This window comes from Odocoileus virginianus, chromosome 18, assembly GCF_023699985.2.
Source record: "Odocoileus virginianus isolate 20LAN1187 ecotype Illinois chromosome 18, Ovbor_1.2, whole genome shotgun sequence".
Classification (NCBI taxonomy): Eukaryota; Metazoa; Chordata; class Mammalia; order Artiodactyla; family Cervidae; genus Odocoileus; species Odocoileus virginianus.
This window is the reverse complement of record NC_069691.1, coordinates 8,259,214-8,268,227: the sequence shown is the minus strand read 5'-3', so window position 1 is coordinate 8,268,227 and position 9,014 is coordinate 8,259,214.

Here is a 9,014-nt window from a genome sequence, read left to right as displayed (position 1 = left end):
CCTACTGATCTTTCGTCTGAGCCCTACGCCAATTAGTTGGGTTAGTTGCGTTTCTCTGCTTAGGGCTAAGCGTTTACAGGCCTGGTTCTCTCATCTTTAAAGTGAAGTGAAAGTTGCTCAGACATGTCGAACTCTCTCTGACCCCTTGGACTATATAGTCTGTGGAATTCCCCAAGCCTTGGAGTGGGTAGACTTTCCCTTCCCCAGGGGATCTTATCTTCCCAACCCAGGGATCGAACCCAGGCCTCCTGCATTGCAGGTGGATTCTTTACCAGCTAAGTGACCAGGGAAGCCCTTTCTTTGAAAAGGAGGATAGAAATAATTCCTCAACTTTTCTCAGTGATGTTTAAAGAGCATAAAACAAGGGCTCAATGCAGGATGTGACTAATAACCACAGTAAATATTTTAAATAGCAAAAACTGCCCAGTCCATGGACTCCACCCAAGTGTTTACATGTCATAGCATTCAGAGTCTATTTCACCTCCTTCCTCATCCATTCACATGATGGTTGCAAGTCCCTGTGGTTTGTACCAACCCCAAATCTCTTGAATCTCCACTTATTTCCATTCCCCTTGCCACAACCAGCTCTGCCAGCCTTCAGAGGGTCATTTCAGCAGCCTCACCTGCCCACACCACCCCCTACAGCACAGCCGGTTGGATGATCACTTCATGCTCCTCTTTGGTTCTTCAAAAGGCCCAGGCTTCTTAGCCTAGTCTTTGTAGCATCTAGTCTGGCCTTTTCTTTTTTTAAAATTTTGAATTGGAGGATAATTGCTTTACAATGTTGAGTTGGTTCCTGCCATACAACAACATGAATCGGCCATAATTCACATGGGACATATGTCCCCTCTCTCTTCAACCTCCCTCTCAGCCCCACCTCACCGCACCCTCTAGGTTGTCACAGAGCTTCCCGTGTCATGCAGAGACTTCCCACTAGCTACTTTACATATGGGAATGTGCATGTTTGGCCTGTTCTTTCTTGTGTTTCTTATTCTTGGAATGTCATGCATAAGCCCATGCTTCCACAGGTAAGCCTGGAGTTCCTGCCCCAACTTGGCAAGACTGGCCTCCCTTCAAGACACCTGCCAACCTCTTGACCTTGTTTGTGTCTCCTACACGGCAACCCTGCTCTTTTCCTCTGTTCTTCCGAGGGTGACCCTGTTATCCCATCACAGCTCCTCCATTCCGTTCTTTACTGTACTGAGTGTGTCTTTTTACCTGCCCTCCCCACTCGAGCAAGGAGCAAGTCCTGTTTCATCACCTACGTCACCTGACATCCTGCTTTGCCTGTGGGGATGCTCAGCAATTATCTAATGAATGGAAAGGGAGGTCTTCCTGAATTTTGCAAACAGCCTGCCATAAGGGCAGAGGTACAGTCTCACGTAGGAGGATTTTTTAATTTTCAAAAGCTTAGTATACAATTTAATTTTTCACAAAAACTTAAAATCTTGGATGGCTCCCAGGCTCTTCTTTATGTATCTGTGAAAGTGTTTGAAAATTTTTTCAGCACCTGCTGCATTTGTACCAGTCCAAAGGGTAGACACTGTTGTCTGGACAAAGGAAGGTTCTGGAGTGCACATGGCTGGAATACGCTCATTGAATGAAAACCTTGACCTCTGTGTGTCTCAAGTGAATGAACTGACGTCAGGCTGCTGACCACGTGGAAAGAGAGGGAAGAGGAGATAAGGATGCAGGCTCTGGGTCAGCAGGCTGTGGGAGCCATGACTGGCCAGTCTTGATTCAAAGCCAAGTGGACAGAAAAGTGTCTTTCAGGCCTTGGGAAATCTGTGTAAGACTTGGTGGCCTTATGCTGCTTGAGATTCTCCCAACTGTACCTCTTCCCCCAAACTGATTTTAAAGTTTTATTTTTCTCTTTCAAAATTTGACAACACATAGTCACGTTAATACCACCCAAGTGAGAAAAAGCAGATTTATTTTCAAATTGCATGTTTACCTCCTGACACGGCTTTGTGCCCAGAACTGCAGCTCTTTGTGTGCGTGAGAAGTGATACTGTGTCCTATTCCACGCTAGTCTGTGTTTATCTAAATATCTAATGCTGTCTCATCACAGCTTAGCAGGGCTGGGAGGCTTGGCAAGCTCTTAGGTAAACTATGTGATATAGCAAATAATTATTCCCTTCTCCCTTTTGAGCTTAAGGAGCCAATAAGACCCGTAGAATGGACAAACCCCATTGATAGAGGTCTAATTTGGCTGAAGGCACTTGCAGGTCTAACCTTGAATCACTCTATGATTAATGTTTGTTGTGTCATGTTCTTTGGAAGGAAAATGAAATGAGGAAGAATTTCTTCACATTTGATCAGAATGCACATAATTAAAAAGTAAAATGCTACTGTGTCTGCAAAGAAATCAGTCACTTTAATTGGAAGGAGGATTCCTTCCCTCTGTTAGTAATTGGGCTTTTGGTAATTTAGCATCAGAATCCATGACAGTTTGTGATAAATTGGCTCTTTTTGGGCTAAAGAAGGTAAGAAGTTCTAATTACACTTGGATCATTCCAGAGTAGATGGAAAAAGCTTGATCAAAGAGATGTTGGGAGAGAGAGAGAAGAGCTAGCAGTGAGCAAAGATTTATTGAATTTCTTTTTAAGAAGATAAAGAATAAAATAGCTCATTTGATGTGACAAAAACTATAGCTTGTGGTATTTGAAATCCCAGAGATGTAAATTTGATTTTCTAAGAACTGGGTATATTAGAAAGAGTTTATGGACAAAGAGGTTCTATAGTTAGGTTATAGAAATTTGCCTTGTTTACTTGTTAGCACATGAGAATGTTGATGACATTGGACTTCACTTGGGGAAGGTATGGAATTTGTACTTTGAGGGTTTGAACATATAAGTAATTGGCACTAAGTTTAAGGAAGTCCAAATTGTTTTATTCAAATGAAAGCATACTTTAAGTTGGTAGAAATATCCTCAGAATACTAATGTATGAATCTACGGACTCAGTGCCTGTTTTTATTCTAGCCTTTGTTTCTCTTCAGATTGCCTAACAATACCTGAAGGATAATCTGGATCTTAGGTTGATGCATTTATTTTGAATTCTGTGTATTTATTTTATATAGATACAGGTATATTATTACAGATAAAATTTCAAATTTAAAGAGGAGTTGCAAGATTATTACAAAGAACTCTTGTATATGCTTTACCTAGATTCACCAATTATTGATTTTTAGCTTTATTTACTTTGGCATCCACCATCTCTCCATATATGTTTTTTGCCTGAACCAGTTAAGGGTAAAGAGATGCTGTGCCCTTTTACCTGTAAATAGTGATTATTTCCTAAGAGCAACAACATTTTCTTACCAAACCACAGCACAGGGGTCTAAGTCATAAATTTAACATTGATGCTGTTCACTAATCTATGTCCATATTCATATTTTTCCATTTAGTCCCATAACATCCTTAAGGGCTCATTTTTTCGGGAGCCAGTCCATAACCATGCATTGCACTTAGTTCTTATGTCACTTTGGTCTAAACAGGAGATAGCTCTTCATCCTCTTTGTTCTTCATATTATTGAGTAGAGCAGGGGCTGGTTGTTGGGTAGAATGATCCTCAGTCTGGGTGTCTCCTCTATTTCCTCGAAGCTGTTTCACGTTATGTGCTTTTGGTGAGGGTTCCACAAAAGTGACAGTGTGTCACTCTTCATCCTTACAGTAGCCACCTGGTTGTCATCTGTCTTCTTAGCATCTTGGTAGAGGTGGTGCCCATGAAGTTTCTCCACTGTCAGGTTATCATTTGTCCCTTCATAGTTAAATCATTTCTGGAGAGATATTTTGAGACTCTGAATGTATTCTGCTCTCCATCAAGCTTTTGGATTGCATCTCTGTTTCATGGAACTGATAGTACAGATGGATTTATTTGATGGAGAATAAAGAGAGAATGGAGAATGACATTATTCTAATATTTTAACAACCTGCTCTTCTCTCTCTCAAAGGGGGGAAAAGTCCTAAGATAAAAGCAAAAGTTTGCAGAGTAGTTCATTGGGAAGTCAAAAGGCAGCCACTGGAGGTTATATATTCCAGGAGCCCTGAGAATAACAAGCATTTTGAGAATGTGAACAGGATGGGCAAGTACACATTTTGGTGAACCAAAGAAGGCAGAAGAGAATTCCCTGATCAGGATATAAGGACCAACTTGTAGACTTTTCCTTCCATGTCTTGTCAAGTTTGTCTGTTTCTCAATATTTTAGAAAATACAGCCCTTTGGCCACACAGACCTTAAATCAAATAACCAGATCATGAACCACAGAGTCTGACTATACTTTGAAAGATGTCATATATATAACAACATAAAGTTAAAATTTCTTCTGATGACTCTAGCCTAGCAGAATAGCCCCCAAGAGAAAAATAAAATCCTGGCTTCTACCTAGCCAGGTGAAAAGCCATAGGCATCTTAAATGCCCAAGAAATGAAACTTGAAGTTGAAATGTAAGAAATGTAGGAGGTTACAGGACACTCTTGGGGGAGAAATAATGATCTTATCCAGCAGAGTAAAAGGTGGCTAGAGGCTGAATCGTTCCTTCCTGCTGCTTTTCTCCACTTTAAAATCATAGTTTCTTTAGGTTAAAAGTCCAGGGGTTGAAGCAGAAATCTTCAAGAGTTCTTAGGAGATGACAGGTGAGCAGTTTATAACCTCAGGTAGCAAATATTCTGCCATAAAACACACGGGGAAAATACTTCTGAGTTTCATGCATTTAAATCAAGGGCAATCTAACATACTTTCTAAAAGAATTATGTTCAGATTAAGGATCCAGCTGATGTTACCAGTCACCTCCTCCATTAAGCCATCCCCAGTTCTCCCAATGGCATGTTGTTCAAGATACAGGGTCTTTCATGAGCTGCATTCTTATCGATATAGGGGTAAGCAGAATGATCAAGGTTTATTAGTTAGGATTTTGTTGGTCACAATAGATAGAAAACTTGATCCAAATTGGCTAAAGAAAAAAAAATCATTGATTCATATAAGTGAAAAGTGCAAAGGAGGGCCAGCCCATGTCTGGTTTGCTCCAGAGGCCTGTGGTGTATAGCCTTTGGAGCCGCCTTGCTAGGAGTCTGCGCTTTTGCTCTCCTTCACGTCATGCTTCATTATAACCACCTTGGTGAATCTGTCTCTTCAGCATAGGTCTGTATCTCTGCCTTCCCCACCCGAGCATCCAGGCTCACTCTGCTTGAGCTGCCTTAGGTCATATTCTCATTCCTGTACTGATGACTGGGACCAGGAAGAAGGGCCATGTTCACTGGTTGGAATAAAGCAGGGTCCATCCTTGCAGCTGGGTGGGTGGCCAATCCCATCTAAAGTATATGGAAGTCTGTTCAGTTTGCCAAATAAATTCTGCTTCCTGTTGCAGGGAGGCAGACAAACAAATAAGCAAATGGACACAAGATATAAACTCAATGAACAGAGCTGTGAGACTAACTGTCAGGAAGCCACAGTACAGACTGAGAAGTGGGAAGTGGCGTTTGAGTTGAGATCTGAATGGTTCAGTTCAGTTCAGTCGCTCAGTCGTGTCCGACTCTTTGCGACCCCATGGACTGCAGCACACCAGGCCTCCCTGTCCATCACCAACTCCTGGAGTTTACTCAAACTCATGTCCATTGAGTCGGTGATGCCATCCAACCATCTCATCCTCTGTTATCCCCTCCTCCTCCCGCCTTCAATCTTTCCCAGCATCAGGGTCTTTTCCAATGAGTCAACTCTTCACGTGAGGTGGCCAAAGTATTGGAGTTTCAGCTTCAACATCACTCCTTCCAATGAACACTCAGGACTGATCTCCTTTAGGATGGACTGGGTGGATCTTCTTGCAGTCCAAGGGACTCTCAAGAGTCTTCTCCAACACCACAGTTCAAAAGCATCAATTTTTCGGCATTCAGCTTTCTTTATAGTCCAACTCTCAAGTCCATACATGACTACTGGAAAAACCATAGCCTTGATTAGAATCTGAATGGTAGAGTGGGAATTAATCAAGAAAAGAGGTTATGGGGACTTCCCTGGTGATCCAGTGGTTAAGATTCCGAGCTCCCAGTACAGGGGGCGCAGGTTCAATTCCTGGTTGGGGAACTAAGATCCCACACGCCACTTGGCAGGGTATATAAATAAATAATTAAAAATCAATCATTAAAAACAGAAAGAAAGGAAAGAGATTAGCTTTCTTGGTTTCCAAGATTACCTATGGTTACCAAGGGGGAAGAGAGGGCAGGATCCACTGGGAGATTGGTATCGACATATATATACAATTGGTACTATATATAAAATAGAAAGCTAATGAGAACCTACTCCATAGCACAGGGAACTGTACTCAATACTCTGTGGTGACCTAAGTGAGAAGCAAATCTAAAAAGGAGGGGATGTGTATACATATAACTGACTTACTTTGCTGTATAGTGGAAACTAACAATATTGTAAAGCAGCTATACTCCAAGAAAAATGAACTTAAGAAAAGAAAAGGGATTAGGGAGAGATGAGTGATGTGAGCATTTGGGGGACATTTATTATTTTACTTTGTCTTCAGAGAGTTAGTGTGTGATATTCAAGACACTGCACAGAGGCCAGAGTTACAAGTGGCTAAAGGAGGATGACTAAAGGAAGGCAGCAACTGACTGGAGGTGGGCACAAGTGAGTACCCACCATTGGCCCACCTCTGGGGCCTGAGGTCCACAGGGCTAGAGCTGGGGTAGAGAAAGTTAACCAACCAGGATGGAGGTAGTAGATAAGTATATAAGTAACTGGTATGGCAGCAGAAGTGTGTACTTGCTGGATTTCAACTGAATGTACCCCATTCCTCTGGGCCTCTTTCCACTATCTACTGACCTTCCTAAGTGACAGTCAATAAACATTGACTAAACATATAGGTGACTATGTTGATAGCAAGGGAAAATCACCTCATTCATGCTTGTTTGATACTGACAGCCAGTTTTGCCCCAGAGCAAATTGGCAAATGCTTTCCCAGATTCTGCAGAGCATCTGAGACATTGATCCTCAACTACAGGCTTCTGGAATTTGAATCAGCAGCTGCCTGGAGTTTGAAAATTGTGAGGAGTCTCAGCCTGGAGATACATACTGATTCCACTGTAGAATACTGGAAGCCTATAAGGAGTAATAAATTTACAGTTGTGTTTTGTTTGAGCCATTTAATACTTATTAACTCAATGGCCACATTAAAAAATCCTGAGATGAGGTATTAACATTTTGAGTCTTTTTCTTGAAGGGGCAGAACATCTGGGCCTGCACTTCAGTGTGGACATTTGTCTGGAGCCAGCAGAGGCTGCCGGTTCAGATCATGTGCTCTCATTTGCCTTTCTTCTACCTCGCCTTCTTTTTCGTATTTGTTACCCCTTGGTCTTTGGGTATTGGGTCTGAAAATAGCAAGATTTATGCTTTCTACTAGAAAACCTTCCCAAGGTAAAAAAAGAGGATTCTTGCCATCACCCTTCTTGCCCTTTCTACCATTTTAACCCCAGTGGCAGGAGCACAAATTTTCCAGCTTTGTGAAGGACTCAGAACTGAGTCAGAGCAATCCTCAAACTGGCTGAAGTTAGTCTGCTAGCTCTCTGCAGGCTGAAAGCATTAAGTCATCATTTCCAGTTACACTTTCTGTTATTTCCCTTTGGTATACAGCTTCCTCCCCCAAGTTCCTCTCTTAGAGTCTGAAAGCCTGACCCAGAGCTAACCTAGGAGCCTCCACTTGGATGAGTAATTGTCATTAGCCTCCTTTTAGTCTCTTAAGCATATCTCCTGTTTAGGGCTGAAGTGAAGTCCCATATGATCTCAAATAAAAACTCCCATCCTCAAGTCACTCATCCATTCATCCAGGTTTACCTATTTATTTAGCAGATCGGGCAATCTTACTGAAAAGATCATTCTCCTCAAGTGATTTGGAGCCTAGTAGGGAAATTAAAATGTGAACATATAGGGACTTCCCTGGTGGCCCAGTGGTTAAAACTCTGGGCTTCCAATGCAGGGGATGTAGGTCTGATCCACGGTGGTGGAACTAAGATCCATATGCCATGCATTACAACCAAGAAATAAACAAGAATTAAAAAGTAATTGATTAATTTAAAAAATGTGAACATGCAATTGCCATACTCTGATAGGTAGGTTTGCAGATAAAATACAGGATGGCCAATTTAACTTGCATGGTTTATTTGTTGAATCTGATAACCCCGCAGCAGCTGCTGTTTAGTCACTCAGTCGTGTCCGACTCTTTGGACCCCGTGGACTGTAGCCCGCCAGGCTTCTCTGTCCATGGGATTTCCCAGGCAAGAATGCTGGAGTGGATGGCCATTTCCTTCTCTGGGGGATCTTCCTGACCCAGGGATTGAACCCAGTTCTGCTTGGCAAGTGAATCCTTTATCTCTGAACCACCTGGGAAACTCTAGATAACCCTACCACTGGGGAAAGTGGTGGGCACAAGGGAACACGTATAAGGAGATGGGGAAAGCTTCCAGGAAGCACTTCCATCGAGGCCAACACAAGATGGCTTAAGTCAAAAGAGGTGGAAGACAGGGGAGGGTTCTGTGAAGACAGAATAGCACCTGTGAGCTTCTGGACTTGAGGGCTGCCCCAGGAAATTCTGGGGCTGGTGGTTCAGGATGTGGGAGTGTTGAGGGTTTAAGACGGTGTCAGGGAGGGGAGATGGGAGATGCAACAAAGTCCTGCCATGGAATCTGGGCTGGATCCTAAGCACAGTCGGCTAGCCACTGTAGGACTTGAAGCAGCAGAAAGATGTATGATGTACATTCAGAGAAAAATCCTTCTGGCTGGAGTGTAGTGATGAATTAGAAGAGGGGGTCTGGAGACGGGAGAAGGGAGAGCTGTGCCCAGTGTGGTAACAATTGTGAGTGAGGCTAGCTGTGAGGGGCAGAGGACTGGATAAGCTGCTTAGAGGAAGGATCACGGGATGTGGGACGTGAAGGGAAAGAGAGAGGTCAAGTATGAAGACAGTTCCACCGGTGGGACAGGAGAGGCAGGGAGAACGAGTATTGTGCTGCCATTTT